The sequence below is a fragment of the Plecotus auritus genome (assembly GCF_963455305.1).
Source record: "Plecotus auritus genome assembly, chromosome: 1".
NCBI classification, from domain to species: domain Eukaryota; kingdom Metazoa; phylum Chordata; class Mammalia; order Chiroptera; family Vespertilionidae; genus Plecotus; species Plecotus auritus.
In genome coordinates, this window is record NC_137770.1 from 121147005 (window position 1) to 121170790 (window position 23786).

Below are 23786 nucleotides of genomic sequence, written 5' to 3' on the forward strand. Positions count from 1 at the left end.
TTCACCCCAAAGCCACAGAATATACATTCTTCTCAAGTGCACATGGGTCATTTTCAAAGACAGACCATATGTTGGGACATAGGCAAAGTCTCTTCAAATTCAAGAAGATAGAAATCATATCAAGCATCTTCTCAGACCACAGTGGCATAAAACTGGAAATCAACTACAATAAAAACAACCCAAAGAAATCAAACTCATGGAGGCTAAACAGCATGCTATTAAACCATGTCTGGGTTACCAGAGAGATCAAAGAAGAAATAAAAAACATCATGGCAACAAATGACAATGAAAACACTACAATCCAAAATCTATGGGACACAGCGAAAGCAGTCTTGAGAGGGAAGTTCATAGCTCTACAAGCCTACTGCAAAAAACAAAAACAATGGTAATAAATTACCTAACCCAACAACTCAAAGAGTTAGAAAAAGAGCAACAAGAAAAGCCCAGTGTAAGCAGAAGGAAGGAAATAATAAAGATCAGAGCACAGATAAACGACATAGAGACCAAAGAAACAATACAAAAGATCAACAAAACCAAGAGCTGGTTCTTTGAAAGGATAAACAAGATTGATGAACCTCTAGCCAGGCTCACCAAGAAGCAAAGAGAGAGGACCCAAATAAACAAAATCAGAAATGAAAGAGGTGAAATAACAACAGATCCCGCCGAAATACAGAGGATTGTTAAAAAATACTACGAACAACTCTATTCCAACAAACTGGACAACCTGGAGGAAATGGACATATTCCTAGAAAAATATAACCTTCCAAAACTCAATCAGGAAGAATCTAAACAGCTCAATATGCCAGTAACTATGGAAGAAATTGAAGCAGTCATCAAAGAGCTTCCGGCAAACAAAAGCCCGGGGCCAGACGGCTTCACAGGAGACTTTTACCAAACATTCAAGGAAGAACTAAAACCTATCCTCCTCAGACTATTCCAAAAAATTCAAGAGGAAGGAACACTTCCAAGCTCATTCTATGAAGCCAGCATCACCCTAACACCAAAACCAGATAAAGACAACACAATGAAAGAGAATTACAGGCCAATATCCCTCATGAATGTAGATGCCAAAATCCTCAACAAAATTCTAGCAAATCGGATCCAGCAGTACATCAGAAAGATCATACACAATGACCAAGTAGGGTTTATCCCAGGAATGCAAGTATGGTACAATATCCGAAAATCAATAAATGTGATACATCACATAAACAAATTGAAAGATAAAAATCACATAGTCATATCAATTGATGCAGAAAAAGCATTTGACAAAATCCAACACCCTTTCTTCATAAAAACTCTCAACAAGGTGGGAATAGAAGGATCATACCTCAACATAATAAAAGCTATATATGATAAACCCACAGCTAACATCATACTCAATGGGCAAAAACTAAAACCATTTCCCCTAAGAACAGGAACAAGACAGGGATGCCTACTCTCAGCACTCCTGTTTGACATAGTACTGGAAGTATTAGCCATTGCAATTAGACAAGAAGAAGAAATAAAAGGCATCCAAATTGGAAAAGAAGAAGTAAAGCTGTCCTTATTTGCAGATGACATGATATTGTACATAAAAAACCCAAAAGACTCCATCAAAAAACTAACAGACTTAATAAATGAATTCGGCAATGTAGCAGGATACAAAATTAACGCCAAGAAATCTATGGCATTTCTATACACCAACAGTGAACTTACAGAAAGAGAGACTAAAAAAGCAATCCCATTTTCCATCGCACCAAAAAAATTAAGATACTTAGGAATAAACCTAACCAAGGAGGTAAAAGACCTATATGCGGAAAACTACAGGACACTGAAAAAAGAGATAGAGGAAGATGTAAACAGATGGAAAAACATACCATGTTCATGGATTGGTAGAATCAACATCATCAAAATGTCCATACTACCCAAAGCAATCTATAGATTTAATGCACTCCCCATTAAAATACCAACAGCATATTTCACAGACCTAGAAAGTACTCTCCAAAAATTCATCTGGAATAAAAAAAGACCCCGAATAGCCACAGCAATCCTGAGAAAGAAGAATAAAGTAGGAGGGATCTCAATACCAGATTTCAAGCTGTATTACAAAGCCACTGTCCTCAAAACAGCCTGGTACTGGCACAAGAACAGACATATAGATCAATGGAATAGAATAGAGAATCCAGATATCGACCCAAACCAATATGCACAATTAATATTTCACAAAGGAGGCATGAGCATACAATGGAGTCAAGACAGTCTTCAATAAATGGTGTTGGGAAAATTGGACAGATACATGCAAAAAAATGAAACTAGATCACCAACTTACACCATACACAAAAATAAACTCAAAATGGATACAGGACTTAAATATAAGACGGGAAACCATAAAAATACTAGAGGAATCCTCAGGCAGCAAAATCTCAGACATATGCCAAAAGAACTTTTTCAGTGATACTGCCCCTAGGGCAATGGAAGCCAAAGAGAAAATAAACAAATGGGACTACATCAAAATAAAAAGCTTTTGCACAGCAAAAGAAACCATCAACAAAACAACAAGAAACCCCACTGTATGGGAGAACATATTTGCAAATGGTATCACTGATAAAGGTTTAATTTCCAACATCTACAGGCAGCTTATACAACTTAATAAAAGGAAGATAAATGATCCAATAAAAAAATGGGCAAAGGACCTAAATAGAATCTTTTCAAAAGAAGACAGAAGGAAGGCCAAGAGACACATGAAAAAATGCTCAAAGTCACTAATTTTCCGAGAGATGCAAATCAAAACGACAATGCGATACCATCTCACACCTGTCAGAATGGCTATCATCAACAAATCAACAAACTACACACTAATACTAGCAGTGAATATTTTAGCAGCCGATGGCCATGTCATTAGTCTTGGATTGACTTGTTTGGTGTGCGCAAAAGGAAATATTTTGCTTTCGGAGAACAAGAAAAATAGGTTTGTGTTACACTTATTAATATGTGCAGTTATTCAGTGTCTGGTAAGTTAATGTTCAAGAAAAATATTAATTTTTATTTTATGTGAATGATGACTCATTTATTTCAGCCCTTTGTCTCTATCAGAATAAACCTATGTTTCCATGGAAAGCAAAGCTTTTGTTTGTTTGTGGCCCGCATAAACTTACACCTTGTTTATTTGGCCCCTGTTAGCCTTTGAGTGTGACATGCTTGTTCTAAATAGTTCACTTTTGCTGGACCTGCTCGGCCTCACTCCCTGTGCCATTGGCCTTGCACCATATCAGAGGAGGACCCTGTTGTTATACTGTGTCCTGACGCTGCTGACCCACAAAAGAGAACACATGAGAAACACCATACGTTGCCTTTCCTTTAAGGCTTCAAGCTGATGCCTAAGTGCACTTTTTGAAAGAAAGAGTATCTTCAGAGAGCAACATGAAGACCCTTCTTTTTTAAAAATATATTTTTATTGATTTCAGAGAAGAAGGAAGAGGGAGAGAGATAGAAACATTAATAATGAGAGAGAATCCTTGATGGCTGCCTTCTGCACGTCCCCTTCTGGGGACCGAACCCACAACCTGGGCATGTGCCCTTGTCTGGAATCGAACACAGGACCTTTCAGTCCTCAGACCAACACTTTATCCACTGAGCCAAACCAGCTAGGGCTGAAGATGCTTCTTAACAACACAGAAGTAATTTCAATTGTTTACAGTCTGCTTTTCCTCACACAGCTTTAGATCTATGGCTGGGACTTCGACCTGCCTTATTCACCTTTGTAGACCCTGTGAGCACATAATACATGTTTGCTGAATGATTCACTGAAGAAAAATGACCATTCAAGATCATTACTATTGTAATAAGTTTTTTTTGTGTGTTTTTATTTTAATCTGGGCATGTTCAAAGCTTTGATTTTTTTCAAAATGTATTTTTATTGATTTGAGAGAGAGGAAGGGAGAGGGAGAGAGAGAGAAAAATATCAATGATGAGAGAGTCCCCTGACTATAGAATTGAACTGTGACCCTCCTGGTTCATGAGTTGATGCTCAAACACTGAACAACACTGGCCTGGCCAAATCTTTGATTCTTAAACCACTTTAGCAAACTACCAAAACAGAAAATTAAAAAAAAAATAAAGACAGAAAGCAGGACAAGCATAGTGCCCAGCTGTTTTTTGTATTTTGGTTTTTTTTACTCTTTTATATGTGAAAGATATTGTAAAGCATTATCTCAAGAAAATAGTTTTTCCTTTCTTATTCATAAACTTCATTATTGCCTATGTGTCAGGCACAATTTAGTACAAAACTAAATTATTAACCTATTTTGTGAAATGAAACCTAAACCAATTTGCATTGTTTCAATAAGCCATTGTTACTAGAGTGCCAAACAGATATTAAACAATTAACAAAACATTATCAAAAACTTATTTCCTTTTAGATGACAGATCATCATTGAAAATGACTGGAAAATGATTTTCTAACAAAAGAAGCGGCCCCAAGAAAAAAACCGATCGCCCGAGGAATAAGCTGCGAAAGTGACAGCAAAGACCCCTCCCAGGAGGGCTGAGCTGACCCCTGAGCTCCGCCTCCTGTGGTCCAGCCTGAGGCTCTCCTCCGACCCCCAGGTCGCTCTACAGGAGCCGTAACTCGGGGAGGAGGGCTGCAGCCCCTTCCCCCCCTCACCCCTCCCAGTCGGTCACTGCTCCCGGCCCCTCCTCCCGGATCCCCTCCTCCCGCGTCCCTCCCTTCCTCCCAGCGCCAGGTGCCTGTCCGCCTCCCGCCCAGCAGCGCAGCAGGCACCTCCTTGGGCGCCGCAGCCGTGGCTGCAGATGGGGCGGATGAGCGCTCGCCTCTGCTGTCCTCCCCCCACTCGGGACACGTCACCCCCACCGCCCCGCCGCGCTTACCGGAAAGCAGCCCGCGATTTGAGACCCGCATTGCCCTTCCCACCCGCTGGCCCAGCGGGAGAGGGGTGCTGTCCCCAGGGGGAGAGGAGCATTGTGGGGGAAGGGAACGGAGCGGGGGAAGAGGGGCGCTGTCCGGGGTGGGGGAGAGGAGCGCTGTCCCCAGGGAGAGAGGAGCGTTGTGGGGGGAGGGGGGAAGGCGCGATGTGGGGGGGGGGGGCGTAGGGAGAGGGGAGGGAGCACCGACTGCCTGCGGCTGCAGGCTTTCCGGTTTGAGAGTGTGCGCGCGTGCCACCCCTCTGACCTGGTTGCGGGGCGCCACGGGCATCGGGGAGCCGGCCTCGCGGATTCAGAACGGACTCGGGCCGTGGGGAGGCGGGGCCGCTCCGGGTCCGGCACAAGCCCTTTCAGCTGCGGAGGAGCCTGGGCGCGCTGCTCACCTTGGCTTTTGTCCTTGAAAAGCTTAATTTGAAAAATGTGCGTCTGCTAGGTTCGCCGACCAATACTCGGGTCAGTCCGGGGAATTGCGTTAACAATGGGACAGAGTTAATTTTCCTGTTAGGCCCGGGATTCCTGCCTCTCCTTGTTACTGCTGCTTGTGAATGAGGAGGGAGAGACGGAAGATGGGGTGTTTTTGATGTATATCTAGGTGAGATTGAAGTGAACTTTAATAAGTAACCCAAGTTAATACTGTGTATATGTCTGTCCATTTTTCTTCTCTAGATAGAATCCAAAAAGAATTGATAGCTTTTTGGGAACTGGAGAAAGAAGGATCTATTTACCAAATTATTAAATTTATTCAAAGATCTGTGTTGTAAGCCTTTTAGTTCACTTGTGTGGGTAAAATAAGGTGGGGTCAGGAGTATAGAAAATGGAAGGCAATACTTAAAAAAACACTTAAGAGTAGTGAGATTGGTCAAAAACAGCTCTTGCAAATGTAGCTTAAGTGCATCTATCTTTTCCAGATGAATGTGAGAGGTTTAAAAACCCTAGGAGGTACATGTCAATGTTTTTGACAATCTGGGCAGATCGTGTTTCTTGTACACACGTTTTCCAAGTCCCAGCTGGACTTGGAGCGGCTGTGGAGCAGGTTAAACTTGCATAGTATTTAAACGTTTTTACTTAACACATTGTGGAGGGCAGGAAGGGACTAGACCTCGGGGTCTAGAGTCAGAGTAGAAAAATTTAAAACAACCACTTGGAAAGGTCACCCCCCGCAGGCACTATAGAACTCCGCGTTCCATAAATAAAAGAAATAGTTTCTGCCTGATCACCACTCCCCTACCTGCCAGAGGCATTACAGGGCTGTCTCTGTAACAAACAACCCATATAGGGAAAGGTCCGGTGTAGAACTTCCTCACTGCGCAAGTGAACCATATTAGGAAAAGTCCAGGACAAAGGGGTCCCACATTCGCGGGTCATTCAAAAGGGCCAATCAGGGAATGCCAGGCCAACGGTTATAGAGGGAAGGGGTATAAAGGAAGGGACTGCCCCTTTCAACGGTGCTCTCGCCACGGCACTTGCCTGCTGCTGCTGCGTCAGCTACGGCGGGGCCCAGATTCGAATCTGCAATAAACATTTTCCCTGTTTGATCCAATTGGTCTCGGTGGTCTATCTCCGGGGGACGCTCTCCGTTACATTTGGAGGCCCCAGCGAGATAGCACTAAGGGGGCTTCTCGTTAAGCCCCTTCAAATCTCACCCCATTCCCCGGAGCTCCGCAAAGTTCCTGTCCCTGCCTGCGCGGCACCGGTAAGTCAGGCCTGTTTCATTTTCGTATTTCTGGTCTGGTCTGGTTTGGTATGGTACGTACCTTAGTAGTGAACTAAGGGAGGTGGGACGCCGCAAAACTCCCTGTTGACAACCAAAGTGGTGACGACCACTGAGGCCCGGTTACAGGTTTATTGAGGAACCTGGTCTGGTTGTATGAATGGTTGATGAAGTGTCTGTGCAGCCGCGGCTGATAGTGAGGGAAGTGTTGTTTGTCGGCTTTTTTTGTTTTGTTTTGCTTCTTTGTCTCTTTACAGTGTGTGGAGAATCGGGTCGAGGGCTAAGATGGGTCAAGGAGGCAGTAAAACTGGCCCTTTGAGTCCCCTTGAGTGTATGATAAAGAACGTTACTGTCTTCAGGAAGAGAGGGGAGAGCTACGGGGTGTCGCTAGATGCTTTCACCCTTCGGAGATTCTGTGAATTAGAATGGCCAACGTTTGGGGTTGATTGGCCTTCAACAGGGACCCTAGACATGGGACCCTGTACGGGAGTCCAGCACGTAGTTTATGGCAATATCGGACACCCGAACCAAATTCCTTACATCGACATCTGGATTGATGTCCTGTTTGATAACCCCAAATGGCTGAAGGATTGTGGTTGCCCCCAGTCTAGAGAAAAATTGGGAAAGAGACCCACTAGGTCTATCCTAGTGGTGAAGTCACCCGGGGAGCGCAGCGGGAAACCACTGCGGGCCCCCTCGGCTCCCCCGATTTTGGACGCCCCGGAGGAGGACCCGATCCTGGGACCAAGAGCTCCCCGTCCGCCTCCCTACGTGGCCGCAGCCGACTCAGCCACCACCGCTGGGTCTCGGGAGGAGCCCCAAACCAAGAGAGAGTATCCACCTTTGCCACAGGGAGGTGCGGCTGGACCGGACCTCCCAATGGCGCCCGATTCTTCCACCTTGCAGGGGGAGTCCCACCCCAATGACTTCCCCCTGAGCCCTCCCCATACTAGGTCAGGAGCCCTTTTTGGTGACAACCGACCAGTGGCACAACTCCCCCTGAGAGAGGTAGGAGAGACAGACTCTCGCGGCGTCCGCCTAAGGACTTATGTTCCGTTCACCACCTCTGACCTTTATAATTGGAAGAATCAGAACCCCCCTTTTTCCCAGAACCCACAAGGGCTGATAACTCTTCTGGAGTCTGTTTTCTATACCCACCAGCCCACATGGGACGATTGCCAACAGCTTTTAAATACCCTCTTCACGTCGGAAGAGAGAGAGAGGATAAAGACAGAAGGAAGGAAGCCAGAACTGGCAAAGTCACCAAGTCTGCCCAGAAAGCTCAAAAACTAAATGAATCTTATTTCTGACACCTGCCGCCACCCAGTCTTAATCAGTGGTGGAGGAATGGTCTCAGAACTGTTTGTCTCAATTGGCCATTTAAGTTTAATATGGTTAATGATTACAATGCATTGTAAAACCCTTAGAAGAAAAGGAAAATATTTTGTGGGCCACTTGGTCCTTTTGTGTGTGGCAACTCTCAAGTTATTGGTTCTAAAATCAGTACTTTTTAATGGAAACACACTCAAGCAGAGGGGCTTTTCAGAGAGGTCAGAAAGTCTGATTGCAGTATAAGGGTCACCGCTTCCCCACACGCCACCTTCGCGGGCAGGAGGCAAGCGCTTTTCCCAGTGGACTGCAGATGAAAACGCCTCGGTGGGAGCACCTCCAATGGCCACCTGGGACCCGAGCCGTGCTCCCTGCCTCCGCCCACCCGGCGCCCGTCCCCTGCAGGGGTTGTTTTGAGTAGCTGGAGGTGGTGGCGAAAAGGGAAATTCCCTTGTGACCCCCTGGGCCCCAATGAGACCCAAGAAACCCCCGCGACTCCTTGGACACTTTTCACCGTGTTCTGTTAGGGGGCTTAAAGAGGGCAGCTAGAAATTCCCCCATTCCCCTTTTCAGGCTTATCAGAAACTGAGATCTTTTATCTTTAGGAAGAATGTGGCAGTTTGAATTTCAAGCGGCTGGAGGCCTGGGAACCGCATGCTGGGCCTGTTCCCTCCTCCCTCTACCTTTTCTAAATATTTTAAAATAATAGAAGGCTTGAGGCATGGTTATACATTTTTGAAGGACATAGAAAGAAGGTTTGAAGGCTAATTTGAAATTGTGACATCTGTGAAGGTTTGTGTATGTGAGGAGAAGGAAAAGAGAATGTAGAAAGAAAAGGCCAGTAGCAAACAGGAAGAAATTAGTATGCCTATTGCAGGAAGCAGGGGCACTGAAAGAGAGAATGTCTTGGCAGGTTAGCCAGGGAAGCAAAAGGGGAGACTCAGAATCCAAGGATCTTTAACTTAGAGGAAGAGGACTGTCGGGGCCGGGGCTCCTTTCCATTAAACCCCCAGGAGCCCAGGGTAACCTTACAAGTGGGGGGGCAAACCTGTTAGTTTCCTGGTGGACACTGGGGCAGTCTATTCAGTCTTGACAGAGCCGATGGGACCCGTTACCTCTAAGAAGACATCAGTCCAGGGAGCCTGCCTGTTTTCCTTGGACATCAAAAAGGACTGTGGACCTCGGAAGGAACACGGTAATGCATTCATTTCTGGTCATGCCAGAATGCCCATACCCCCTGCTTGGATGTGACCTCCTACAGAAGCTACAAGCCACCATATCCTTTGAGGGGGACAGAGCACACCTCACCGTGGATCCAAGGAACCCAGGTCTGGTTACATCCTCCCCCGCCTGTATTCTTTTAACCTGTCCTCTCTCAGAGGAATATATCTTGCAGGAAACGGAAAAAGCGACACCAGGGGAAAAGCATAAGCCCACTACCTACCTGGAGGAGTTACAAGGTCTCTATCCCATGGTCTGGGCAGAAAACAACCCCCTGGGGTTGGCAAGTCATCAAGCCCCTGTAGTAGTCCAATTGCAAGCCACCGCCACTCCAGCCCGGGTACTGGGGGAACACAGCCGCTGAACTGGACCGAAGTGGAACAACGGGCCTTTGAGGAGCTAAAGTAGGCTCTCGTCTCAGCACCTGCCCTAGCCTTGCCAGACATCACGAAGCCCTTCCACCTCTACGTGAGTGAGGTAAGGGGCATTGCCAAAGGGGTTCTCACTCAGACTCTAGGTCCCTGGAAGAGACCTGTTGCCTATCTAAGAGACTAGACCCCGTGGCAGCAGGGTGGCCAGCGTGCCTCCGGGCAGTGGCCACCACAGCATTGCTGGTAAAGGAGGCAGATAAGCTGACTCTGGGCCAGGAACTAGCCCTGACAACACCCCATGCTGTGGAGGCCCTCCTTCGAGGTGCTCCGGAGAGATGGATGTCAAACACCAGGATCACCCAGTGCCAAGCTCTTCTCCTGGACCAGCCCCGTATCCGGTTCCATAAGACACTGTCCATCAGCCCTGCCAGCCTGCTTCCAGATGATGATCCGGAGGAACCCATTCATGACTGCATAGAGGTAACAGACGCAGTACAAACGGCTCGCCCAGACCTGACAGATGTCCCGCTATCATCACCAGACAAGGTACTGTTCACGGATGGGAGCAGTTATGTTCAGGATGGGATCCGATATGCAGGGGCAGCGGTAGTCACCCTGGACCACACCATTTGGGTGCAGTCCCTGAATAGGGGACATCAGTACAAAAAGCTAAACTTTTGGCCTTAATCCAGGCCCTTCGATGGGGACACAGTGCAATCCACCGGGAAAGAGGGTTACCAACTTCAGCTGGAAAGGACATTAAAAATAGGGAAGAGATTTTAGCCTTGTTAGAGGCCATCTGGCTCCCAAGGGCAGTTGCAATAGTGCACTGCACAGGACATCAGAAAGGGGAGACAACTGAAGCCAGAGAAAATAGAGCCGCAGACCAAACTGCCAAGGAAGCCACCCAAAAACCAGTGGGGCCTTTACAAGTCTTAGTAACCCTGCCGGACCCTGACCTACCACAGACCCCCTCCTACACCAAACAAGAGGAGGAATTGACAGAACAGAAGCAAGTCATCAAAGGACCACATGGTTGGTGGACCCTACCAGATGACAGACTGTTGGTCCCAGAGGCTCTAGGTCGGACGATAGTTGCCCAGTTACACCAGGCTACCCACCTAGGCGTCACCAAGACTTCTGAACTTCTGCAAGGCAGGTACTGTATACCAAGCTTAGATAAGATAATTAAAAGCATAGTCACTAGAAGTACTGTCTGTGCACAGGTAAATGCTAAGCAAGGTAAGAGGGGCCCCCTGGGAATTCGGGCCCCGGGGAAATTCCCTAGGAGAGCATTGGGAGGTGGATTTCACAGAGATTAAGCCACCAGCATCAGGGTACAAGTACCTACTAGTTCTTATAGACACCTTCTCGGGTTGGGTTGAAGCATACCCCACTAGGACAGAAACTGCCTCTATAGTAGTCAAGGAATTATTCCAGGAGAATATACCTAGATTTGGGCTGCCAGTAGTCATAGGATCAGATAATGGCCCTGCCTTTGTAGCCAAGGTATCTCAAAGCATAGCTCAAGCCTTAGGCATAAAATAGAAACTCCATTGTGCATACTGGCCACAAAGTTCAGGATAGGCATGAGCAGGACTCTTAAAAAAGGACTTTAACTAAATTTGTCCTAGAAACCGGTGAAAATTGGACCAACCTCCTGCCCTTCGCCCTCTTATGGGCCAGGTGTACCCTCTCCCGGGAGGGGTTCCCCCCTTTTTTTTGAGATTATGTATAGTAGACCTCCCCCCATGCTTCCCAGGGTCAGGGAGAAACTGAAAGCTGGAATTCATAACCATTCCTTGCTCAAGTCCTTACAGGCTCTGCAGTATACCCAGAGAGCCCCCCATAAGCTTGTTTGAAACGCACTGCCAGTACCTACCACGGACCCTGTACATCCCTTCCATCCCGGGGACTCGGTGTGGGTAAAGAAGTGCACTGCCCAAGGACTCACCCCAACCTGAAAGGGACGCTACATTGTTATCCTGAGCATGCCCACGGCTGTTAAAGTAGACGGCGTCCAGCCCTGGCTACACCACTCCCAGCTCCTGCACCAGGAAATGGCCTGGATCCTGGCAACCAGCGGCCTCACCAGTGAAATCCCTAGCCTGGGCTCCACGCAGGCCAGAAGGAGACTCGACGCCTGCAGGAGGGGAACTGAACTTCAGTGATGACAGTACTGATGAGGACCGTGGTACTAGGGGCCTTGCCCTACAGGAACGATGCTGTTTCTACGCCAACAAGTCGGGGATCGTTCGAGATAAGATCAAGACCCTTCAAGAAGACCTACTCAGGAGGAAAAAAGAACTCCAAGAAAATCCCCTCTGGAGCGGACTTAATGGCTTCCTCCCCTACCTCCTTCCTTTCCTGGGCCCCTTATCCGGGTTACTGTTAGTACTATCAATCAGTCCATGCCTCTTCAGGTCTTTAGTCGACATGATACAGGCTAGGACCCAGGACCTTAAAATTATGGTCCTCCGGTCCCACTATCAAAATCTAACAATAGAAGAGGAAGAGGCAGAGGAATCAAGGATTTGATTCCCCGATAAGACCAGTAGGGAATGTGGAGGGCAGGAAGGGACTAGACCTCGGGGTCTAGAGTCAGAGTAGAAAAATTTAAAACAACCACTTGGAAAGGTCACCCCCCGCAGGCACTATAGAACTCCCAGTTCCATAAATAAAAGAAATAGTTTCTGCCTGACCACCACTCCCCTACCTGCCAGAGGCATTACAGAGCTGTCTCTGTAACAAACAACCCATATAGGGAAAGGTCCGGTGTAGAACTTCCTCACTGCGCGAGTGAACCATATTAGGAAAAGTCCAGGACAAAGGGGTCCCACATTCGCGGGTCATTCAAAAGGGCCAATCAGGGAATGCCAGGCCAACGGTTATAGAGGGAAGGGGTATAAAGGAAGGGACTGCCCCTTTCAACGGTGCTCTCGCCACGGCACTTGCCTGCTGCTGCTGCGTCAGCTACGGCGGGGCCCAGATTCGAATCTGCAATAAACATTTTCCCTGTTTGATCCAATTGGTCTCGGTGGTCTATCTCCGGGGGACGTGCTCCGTTACACACATGATAGCTTGAAAAGTAGCTACTGAGATCTTAATCCACACTTAGCAAGAAGCAGGAAAGTGAAAAGAAGTTTAGCTGTGAAAAGAAGTTCAATGTGATCAATGAGTGAGAAATAAGGTACAAAATCAAACAGAAACTCACCCGAGAAAGCACACGGTCCTGCTCTGGGTCAGCATTAAACTCTGCCAGAGGATGCCAAGTGGAGAACTTCCTTCAATGGGCACATTTGATATTAATATCTCACTGTTATCTAAATATTATGGTCTAGAGAATATGTTTAACTACTTATCAATTAATGTTTCAACTTTATCAAGCCACCCTTTTAACACAAAATATTTGACAGTTTGTTAAGAGGAGGAGTTTGGGTTTAACTAACTTCCTATAATAGAGTTCACGTCCTCTATGTCGAATCTATGTTTTTGATCAAATACCGGCTAGATTATTGCACCAAATAGTCATACTCATAGATCTGCCTGTAGACTTCATTTGTCATATATTTGTTTAATCTGATAAGACTCCTCAAACTGCAAAATAAGGTACAAGTTTCAGTTCAGCCACTGAGGAAAAAAAAGTTTCATTCCAGAAAACTTTTAAGAACCAAAGAAATTCAAGTGTTAAAAAACAGAATTGGACTGAGTACATTTTAAAGATATTGGCTTTATTCAATATTCATGGCTCTGGCAGCATCCCATCCAGCCAATAGAAAGAAGCTCCGAGGAGCTGTGCCAATGAGAGACTGTTCTAGGTAGAAGGAGGCGGGAATAAGGAAGTCATAATAGCAACGCATGGATTGGCTGTGACCCGGACACTTTCCTCGGGGATCACAGTGCTGGCCCGGCAGTTCCGCCCGGACTAGTTTACCTCCCATTTCTGGGACAGGCTGCACGTGTGATGGTCTCCTTTTGGTGACATGGGGCTGAGCATAAGTTGCTATATGACTTCCATGTGGGGCCTGTTGTCTTGTTTTTAACAACTGCTTTAGCAAAAAGTTCTTTCTGCCTTGTAGCAGAATAACTTTTCTTCTTTTTTTTTTCATTTTAAGTTTTTAATGAAAGTTGTGTATAAGATTACTTTATCCCTGCATCTTCTCAATTGTTTCTTCCTTGTATTTTTCCCTTTTCCTTTCCTACTTGGCAAGATTTAGCTTTACGTTCAAGGATCTTTTTACGGTCTTTGTCCAGCTTTAGTCTAGTGATAACCACCTTGGCTGGGGTGAATGCCCACATGAACAGTTGTACCATTAGCTTTCTCCCATTGCACTCGTTCAATGTAGATGACATATTTCTTCTGTAAACCTGGACTACTTTGCCAATTTGCTGCCCTTTGTAATGTCCTCGAACAGCCTGAACTTCATCATCCTTTCGGATGGGCATGGACCGAACATTGTACTTCTGTCTCAGCTCTTTGGAAAGAGGAGATGACATAATCTTCCTTCAAATGTGGGAAGGTGCATTGAAATGCCTTTTACGGTTCTTGCTCCGGTCAGAAGTCACAAAGGGATTGAACTTCATTTTGACCGCTGGCGCTCCTACGATGGCCGCAAGAGGGAAGAGATCCACACGCTGTTTCCAGAATAACTTTTCTTCCTAACTGGAAAAGGAGACAGGTTAAATAATTAGAAACTACTTTCTAAGGTGGGGAGGGGTAAGGGTGCTTCAGAGTTCGTGTTGCTTTGGCACTTTTCTAGATTTTTTTTCTGGCTGCTATTGTAAAGTTAATCTCTTTTTCTTTGTAAGAATAAAAAATATATATGTGAAAAATAAATGTAAAGCATAGCTCCTTTCTCTGGCTTTTGGGTGAGTTTGTTGAGCTTTGTATGACCACACCCCTTATTATGGTCTCAGGGACAACCTGCCTCAGGCGTGGTTTGGCTTGGGGGGATTCACCTTCTGCCAGTGCCCAGAAACCTTGGGATTGTAAGTTCACATCCTTGGGATCGGCTTGCCACCTGACCGGGCGTGGTGTGTCGTGTTCCCTTTTGCTCTCCCAGCCTGTGACACTGTGTTCTTGGTATGGAACCTGGATACTCTAGGACCAGGGGTCCTCAAACTTTTTAAAAAGGGGGCCAGTTCACTGTCCCTGAGATCGTTGGAGGGCCGGACTATAGTTTAAAAAAAAAACTATGAACAAATTCCTATGTGCACTGTGGGCCCGGGACCAGTTGGCTGCTAAGGAGGACAGGCAGCAACACCCGGTGGGCCGGATAAATGTCCTTGGCGGGCCGCATGTGGCCCGCGGGCCGTAGTTTGAGGACGCCTGCTCTAGGACAGTGGTCGGCAAACTCATTAGTCAACAGAGCCAAATATCAACAGTACAAGATTGAAATTTCTTTTGAGAGCCGAAAACCGACTTTTGCGCATCAGCCACGAAGTTTCAATCGCACTGTACATGCGTACCCGCACGTGGTATTTTGTGGAAGAGCCACACTCAAGGGGCCAAAGAGCCGCATGTGGCTCATGAGCCGCGGTTTGCCAACCACTGCTCTAGGAGATATGTCTACCACTTAGAGATGTAGACGCAGCCCTCTGTGGCACCCCAGTGGAACCCTTGGCTCAATTGAACAGGCAAATGTTGTGGGGACCCCCTTCCCCGCACTGGTGCTCTGGGCTGGGGAGCCCAGTGTGCCAGAGGTCACCTCTCTCCAAAGAGGGAACTTCTCAGTCAAGATATTCCGCCCAGCCCACGAGCCTCCACCCTTAGTCTAGGAGTCTGCCCGCCCTGTTCCCTCCGAGGGCCTGAAGCCGGCTGTTCGGTAGGAGCCGAGCGTCCGCCGTGGGTGTGGAGGAGTGGGTGTGGGCTCTGCCCTCAGGAAACTCCCCTGGCATGCTCGCACGAGGACACCTGCCACCCGGAGCTGTGCCTTGTGCTAAGAACGGAGCTCTTCGAGCCCCTCCAGGCCTCATGCTCCCTGGGGCCCTGATGTGTTTCCTGCACAGCAGCTGGTACAGAACAGATGCTGGGACATCCGTGTGCCGCCTCCTCCTGGGGCGCCCGCAGGTGCCCGCCCCCAGGTACCCGCCCCCAGGTGCCCACCCGCAAGTGCCTGGCCCGAGGTGCCTGCCTGCAGGTGCCTGCCAGGCGCTGCATGTCACCTGACCAGAGCTGAAGAGCTCTGGGCTGTCTGGACTCTCTCTGGCCTCAGAGCTCTCGAGAACTCACATCCACTCCTGCGATTAGACACCTGTTTGAGAATGAGGGGAAATCACTTAAATAGAGGACTAAGTACACTATTGGCCAGTGTTAGAATCGACTGTGAGTTCACTGAAAAGCAGCAGTAAACTGTACAAAACTGTTGGAAAACAAGTGTCCATCACTTCTCAATGTGAGCAAAGCGGAAAGAGAGGTGTTTGTACTATGCGAGGAAATTACTTTAGATAGAGCAGTAAGCACAATATAGCAATGTTTGAAATCACCAGCAATTCACTGAATAGCAGCAGTAACTGGACAAAACAGTTAGAAAACATGTTCAAATAACTTCTCAACATGAAGAAAGAGCGTAGACAACTGTGTGTACAATGTGGTGAAAACCCTTAAATAGAGTAGGAGGCACACAATAGCACAGAGTTGGACACAACTGAGAATTCACTGACAGCAGTAGTAAACTTACCAAGTACTTGGAAAAAAGTGAAAGTCACTTCTTAATGGGAGCAAAAAATGTAGAAGAGTTAGTCCAATGCGAGGAAATCCTGAAAAGGAGCAGGAAGCACAGTGTCAGTAACCACTGAGAATTCACTGAAAAAAAAGCAATAAGCTATACCAAATAGAAACAAGTGAAAATCACTTTTGAATATGAAGAGTGTAGACACTAGTTTGAGAATGAGGGTTAATCACTTAGAGGACTAAGTACACTATTGTCCAGTGTTAGAATCGACTGTGAGTTGACTGAAAAGCAGCAGTAAACTGTACAAAACTGTTGGAAAACAGGTGTCCATCACTTCTCAATGTGAGCAAAGGGGGAAGAGAGGTGTTTGTACTATGCGAGGAAATTACTTTAGATAGAGCAGTAAACACAATATAGCAATGTTTGAAATCACTAGGAATTCGCTGAATAGCGGCAGTAACTGGACAAAACAGAAAACACATTCAAATAACTTCTCATCATGAAGAAAGAGTTTAAACAACTGTGTGTACAATGTGGTGAAAACCCTTAAATAGAGTAGGAGGCACACAATAGCACAGAGTTGGACACAACTGAGAATTCACTGACAGCAGTAGTAAACTTACCAAGTACTTGGAAAACAAGGGTAAGTCACTTCTTAATGTGAGCAAAAAATGTAGAAAAGAGTTAGTCCAATGCGAGGAAATCCCTGAAAAAGAGCAGGAAGCACAGTGTCAGTAACCACTGAGAGTTCACTGAAAAAAAGCAGTAACATATACCAAATAGAAAACGAGTGAAAATCACTTTTGAATATGAAGAAAGTGTAGACACGTGTTTGAGAATGAGGGGAAGTCACTTAAATAGAGGACTAAGTACACTATTGGCCAGTGTTAGAATCAACTGTGAGTTGACTGAAAAGCAGCAGTAAACTGTACAAAACAGTTGGAAAACAAGTGTCCATCACTTCTCAATGTGAGCAAAGGGGCAAGAGAGGTGATTCTACTATGCGAGGAAATTACTTTAGATAGAGCAGTAAGCACAATATAGCAATGTTTGAAATCACCAGGTATTCGCTGACTAGTGGCCGTAACTGGACAAAATAGTTAGAAACATGTTCAAATAACTTCTCAACGTGAAGAAAGAGTGTAGAAAATTGTTTGTACCCTGTGGGGAAATCCTAACATACAGCAGTAAGCAAACTGTACCACAGTGTTGGACACAACTGAGAATTCATTGACAGCAGTAGTAAACTTACCAAATACTTGGAAAACAAGTGTAAGTCACTTCTTAATGTGAACAAAAAATGTAGAAAAGAGTTAGTCCAATCGAGGAAATCCCTGAAAAAGAGCAGGAAGCACAGTGTCAGTAACCACTGAGAGTTCACTGAAAAAAAGCAGTAACATATACCAAATAGTTAGAAAACAAGTGAAATTCACTTTTGAATATGAGGAAAGAGTGAAGACACATGTTTGAAAATGAAGGTAAATAATTCAAATAGAGGACTCAGTACACTATTGTCCAGTGTTAGAGTCGACTGTGAATTTATTGAAACCCAGCAGTGAACTGTACAAAACAGTTGGAAAACAAGTGTCCATCACTTCTCAATGTGAGCAAAGGGGGAAGAAAGGTGTTTGTACTATGGGGTAAATCCCTTACATAGAGCAGTAAACACACTATAGTAGTGATAGAAACATCTAGGAATTCTCTGAATATCAGCAGTAACTGGACAAAATAGAAACATGTTCAAATAATTTCTCAACGCAAAGAAAGAGTGTAGAAAAATGTACAAAGGAAGGAATATGGCTGCCGACGGGAAGGCAGACTGCAATATAGTGAGTGAGTGAGAGAACAAAGAAAGGGTGTGTAGTTGCATGGGAAGTGTTTGTTTGTGAGTTGAAGGACAGCTATACTCCAGGGGACTGTGAGAATAGCAGGACGGGGTTCCCCTGCTATCCCCTGCTGCTGGAATCCCTCCCAGAGTGACCAGCTCTGATGCATAAACCGTGCCATCTTGCAGGGGAAAGTGGAAGTTGTCGGAAGCCTGAAAATCTGAGAATCTATAACACTGGCACCCAGTGAACAGCGGCAAACACTGGTGCCCAAGAGATGTGAGCACGCGGATTCGGAGGAACTCTGCACCTCCTCACTGGAAGGTTAGATTTTCCCTGGGATAGGGAGACAGAGAACTACATAACCAAACACACGGAGAAGAGAGATCACGGGGAGACAAAGAAACAGCACACATATGAAAGAAAAGCAGTCATCACCAGAAAAGGAAGTAAACGAAATGGAGGCAAGCAACCTGTCAGAAAAAGAATTCAGAAAAATGGTCATAAAGTGGATGAAAAGAATGGAAGACAAATTCAACAATATGTGTAAGAACCAAGAGAAAATGAAGAACCAAGTAGAAATGAAAAAATGGCATCACTGCTATAAAGAACTCAATAGAAAGCATTAACAGTAGATTAGAAGAAGCAGAGGACCGCATCAGTGAGCTAGAAGACAAGGGAGGAAAAAATACACAAGCAGAGCAGCTTCTAGAAAAAAAATTAAACAACAGGAGCAGAGTCTAAGGGAACTTTGGGACAACACGAAACGAAACAACATCCGCATAATAGGGGTGCCAGAAGGAGAGGAAACTGAGCAAGGAATAGAAAACCTCTTTGAAGAAATAATGACAGAAAACTTCCCTGATATAGGAAAGAATAAAACTCACTCAAATCCAAGAAACTCACAGAGTCCCAAACAAAATGAACCCCAAAAGACCGACGCCAAGGCACATCGTAATTAAATTGGCAAACACCAACGACAAAGAATCTTAAGAGTAGCCAGAGAGAGACAGAAAGGTACCAACAAAGGATCCCCCATGAGACTAGCGACAGATTTCTTAACAGAAACACATCAGGCCAGAAGGGAATGGAATGAAACATACAAAGTCATGCAAAGGAAGGATCTGAATCCAAGAATACTGTACCGAGCAAGGCTATCAATCAAAATTGAAGGTGAAATCAGGAGCTTCACAGACAAAAAAGGACTAAGGGAATTTATTACCACCAAACTAGCAATGCAAGAAATGCTAAAGGGTCCGCTGTGAAAAGAAGAAATGGGAAGCAAAGAAGGAACACAGGGGTAAAGAATAAAAATGGCGACAAACATGTACCTATCAATAATAACTTTAAATGTAAATGGATTAAAAGCCCCAATCAAAAGACATAGGGTAACTGAGTGGATAAGAAAACATGACCCATATATCGGCTCTCTACAGGAAACCCACCTCAGAAAAAAAGACGCACACAAACTGATGGTGAAGGGATGGAACAACGTTTTTCAGGCGAATGGAAATGAAAAAAAGAGCTGGGGTAGCAATACTTATATCTGACAAATTAGATCTCAAAGTGAAGGACATAAAAAGAGATAAGGAAGGCCACTTCATAATACTAAAGGGAGAAATCCAACAAGAATAAATAACTCTGGTAATCATATATGCACCCAATACAGGAGCACCCAAATACATAAAAAACTTCTGGAGGATATGAAGGGAGAGATTGACAGCAATACAATCTTAGTGGGGGACTTTAATACCCCACTATCACCATTGGACAAATCCTCTAAACAAAAAACTAGTAAAGAAACATCAATCCTAAATGAATCACTATATCATATGGAATTAATTGACATCTTCAGAACATTTCACCCCAAAGCCACAGAATATACATTCTACGCAAGTGCACATGGGTCATTTTCAAAGATAGACCATATATTGGGACACAGGCAAAGTCACTTCAAATTCAAGAAGATAGAAATCATATCAAGCATCTTCTCAGATCACAATGGAATAAAACTGGAAATCAACTACAATAAAAACAATCCAAAAAAAATCAAACACATGGAGACTAAATAGCATGCTATTAAACAATGACAGGGTTACCAGAGAGATCAAAGAAGAAATAAAAAATATCATGGCAACAAACGATAATGAAAACACAACAATCCAAAATCTATGGGACACAGCAAAAGCAGTCTTGAGAGGAAAGTACATAGCTCTACAAGCCTACTGCAAAAAACAAACTATGGTAATAAATCACCTAACCCTACAACTCAAAGAGTTAGAGAGCAACAAGGAAAGCCCAGTGTAAGCAGAAGGAAGGAAATAAGAGCAGAGATAAACGACATAGAGACAAAAAATAAATAAAAATAAAAAACAATACAAAAGATCAACAAAACCAAGAGCTGGTTCTTTGAAAGGATAAACAAGATTTCTGAACCTCTAGCCAGGCTCACCAAGAAGCAAAGAGAGAGGACCCAAATAAACAAAATCAGAAATGAAAGAGGAGAAATAACAACAGACCCATAGAAATACAAATGATTGTTAAAAAATACTATTAACAATTCTATTCCAACAAACTGGACAACCTGTAGGAAATGGACATATTACTACCGTGTTTCCCCGAAAATAAGACAGTGTCTTATATTAATTTTTGCCCCCAAAGACACGCTAGGTCTTATTTTCAGGGAATGTCTTATTTTTCCATGAAGAAGAATATGGTACACATTTATTGTTAAATGAAAATAAAGGAAATTTATTACCTGTATATGGTATGGTAGTACAGTAGTTGTCAACACAAACCAGACAAACTGTGAATCCTACAGTATCAAGAATTTACTCATTTATTCAATGACATTCATGTCATCATCTTCTGGAACATCATCATAACAATCCAATACCTGAATTTCCTGGTGAATTTCTTGTGACTCCATTTTTTTCTGAATCAGTGGACCAAATCTCTCATGTTTAGCAATAGCACTGTCTTTATTTTTTTTTTAATAAATCTTTATTCAGATTATTACAATTATTTCTCCTTTTCCCCCCATAGCTCCCCTCCACCCATTTCCCACCCCACTTTCTGCCCTTACCTCCCCCCCACTGTCCTCATCCATAGGTGTATGATTTTTGTCCATTCTCTTCCTGAAACCCCCCCTTACCCCTTTCCCCCTGAGAATTATCAGTCCACTCCCTTTCTATGCCCCTGATTCTATTATATTCACCAGATTATTCTGTTCCTCAGGTTTTTAATTCACTTGATTTTTAGGTTCGCTTGTTGATAGATATGTATTTGTTGTTCATAATTTTTATCTTTACTTTTTTTTTCTTCCTCTTCTTTAAGAATACCTTTCAGCATTTCATATAATACTGGTTTGGTGGTGATGAACTCCTTCAGCTTTTTCTTATCTGTGAAGCTCTTTATCTGCCCTTCAATTCTGAATGATAGCTTTGCTGGGTAGAGTAATCTTGGTTGTAGGTTCTTGCTATTCATCACATTGAAAATTTCTTGCCACTCCCGTCTGGCCTGCATAGTTTCTGTTGAGAAGTCAGCTGACAGTCGTATGGGTGCTCCCTTGTAGGTAATTAACTGTTTTTCTCTTGCTGCTTTTAAGATTCTCTCTTTGTCTTTTGCTCTTGGCATTTTAATTATGATGTGTCTTGGTGTGGTCCTCTTTGGATTCCTTTTGTTTGGGGTTCTGTGGGCTTCCTGGACTTGTAAGTCTATTTCTTTCACCATGTGGGGGAAGTTTTCAGTCATTATTTCTTCAAATAGGTTTTCAGTATCTTGCTCTCTCTCTTCTTCTGGCACCCCCATAATTCTGATGTTGGTACGCTCAAAGTTGTCCCAGAGTCTTCTTACATTATCTTCAACTTTTTGGATTTTTTTTTTTTTCTTTTTGCTTTTTCGGTTGAGTGTTTTTTGCTTCTTTGTATTTCAATTCTTTGACTTGATTCTTGTGTTCCTCTATTCTGTTGTTGGGTCTCTGTATAATATTTTTTATTTCAGTCAGTGTATGTTTAATTTCTAGTTGGTCCTTTTTCATATCTTCGAGGGTCTCGTTATATTTATCGGCCTTTTCTAGGATATTCTTAAAAAGTCTTATAACCGTTGTTTTGAATTCTATATCCAGTCGTTTGTTTTCCTCCATTTCTTTCGTTTGTGATCTGATTCTTTGACCCCGCATTTTCACTGATTCCCTGAGTTGGTAAGGTAGATATTTGTGCTAGGTTTCCAATATGGCCTAGTGGGTCTGCTTCCCCAGTTAACCTGAGGTGGACATTCTTGGTGCACCCCTTTGTGGACTGTGTGTACAGCCTTGTTGTAATTAAGTCTTTATTGTTGTTGGTATCACTGGGAAGAATTGACCTCCGGGCCAGTTGGCTGTAAGGATCAGCTGTGTCTATGCTGGGAGAAGTTCGGTGCTGGAGACAGCCTTATAGGATTAGACTTGCCAAATTGCAATAGCCTCTGTGCTCAGCTTGGATGGGGTGGAGTCTCAGTCTTGGCTTCCTGTCAGCCTTGCCCTTGCGTGCATGTGCGCTTTCAGTCCTCCGCCTTCCCCAGCTCGAGTCTCCGCCTGAGAGTCCAGACTCCCCCCCCAAGAGCGTGGGTCCCCAGGGGCTCGCCTGGAACTGGGGATCAGTGCAGTCAGAACTGGGGCTCAGTGCCGTCAGGAGCCTCTGACTCCCTTCCACTAGGGAAAGCCTGTGGCAACCTCCGCAGCCTTTGTGCATACTCGCACGCGCGCGCGTGCACACTTTCAGTCCTCCGCCTTCCCCGGCTCCCGAGTCTCCGCCCGAGAGTCCAGACTCCCCCCACAAGAGCGTGGGTCCCCAGGGGCTCGCCTGGAACTGGGGTTCAGTGCAGTCAGAACTGGGGCTCAGTGCAGTCAGGATCCTCTGACTCCCTTCCACTAGGGAAAGCCTGTGGTAACCTCCGCAGCCTTTGTGCGCACTGGCCCACGTGCGCCTTCAGACTTCTGCCTTTCCCAGCTCGAGTCTCCGCCCGAGAGTCCAGACTCCCCCCGTAAGAGCATGGGTCCCCAGGGGTTCGCCCGTAACTGGGGTTCAGTGCAGTCAGAACTGGGGTTCAGTGCGGTCGGAGGCTTCCTTCCCCCTTCCGCCAGAGAAAGTCAGCCAGGCTCTCAGCCGCCCTTCCTCTCTGCGCGCACAAAGCCCTTTTGCCGTACCTCCAATTCTCTGTGAGCTTTTCTCTTTCCTTCTAGTTGTAGAATTTTCACTCAGCCAGCTTTCCTGTGGTTCTGGATGGTGTCCGTTCTGTCTTTTAGTTGTAGTTTTGAAATTGTTGTGCGAGGCAGCAGTTTAGGTGTTTACCTATGCCGCCATCTTGGTTTCTCTCAATAGCACTGTCTTTAAATGAGTACTTCTTGTCAAGGTAGCCTGCTCGCAGTGCATTTGCAATGCAACTGTCAGTGATTTTCTCCCATGAATTCTTCACCCAAGTCACAACTTCTTGCAGTTTAGGTTTCACAAAGTTTCCACGCTGATTTCTCTCCATTCTATTTTCAATGTAGTCATTAATTTCCATGCGCAAATTGTCTTTGAATGGCTTGTTTATTGCAATATCAAGAGTCTGGCCCTAGCCGGCTTGGCTCAGTGGATAGAGCGTCAGTCTGCGGACCGAAGGGTCCCGGGTTCGATTCCGGCCAAGGGCACGTGCCTGGGTTGCGGGCTCAATCCCCAGTGGGGGTCGTGCAGGAGGCAGCTGATCAATGATT

The 23786-nt window shown here is 45.2% G+C and overlaps 1 pseudogene across 1 annotated transcript; it reads right to left on the reverse strand.

Annotated features, from left to right (window-relative positions):
• Window positions 1-5203: 5203 nt before the first annotated feature.
• Window positions 5204-14324, reverse strand: LOC308249545 (large ribosomal subunit protein uL24-like; annotated as a pseudogene). The gene has a single exon. The product of its transcript is annotated as a large ribosomal subunit protein uL24-like (transcript).
• Window positions 14325-23786: the final 9462 nt, after the last annotated feature.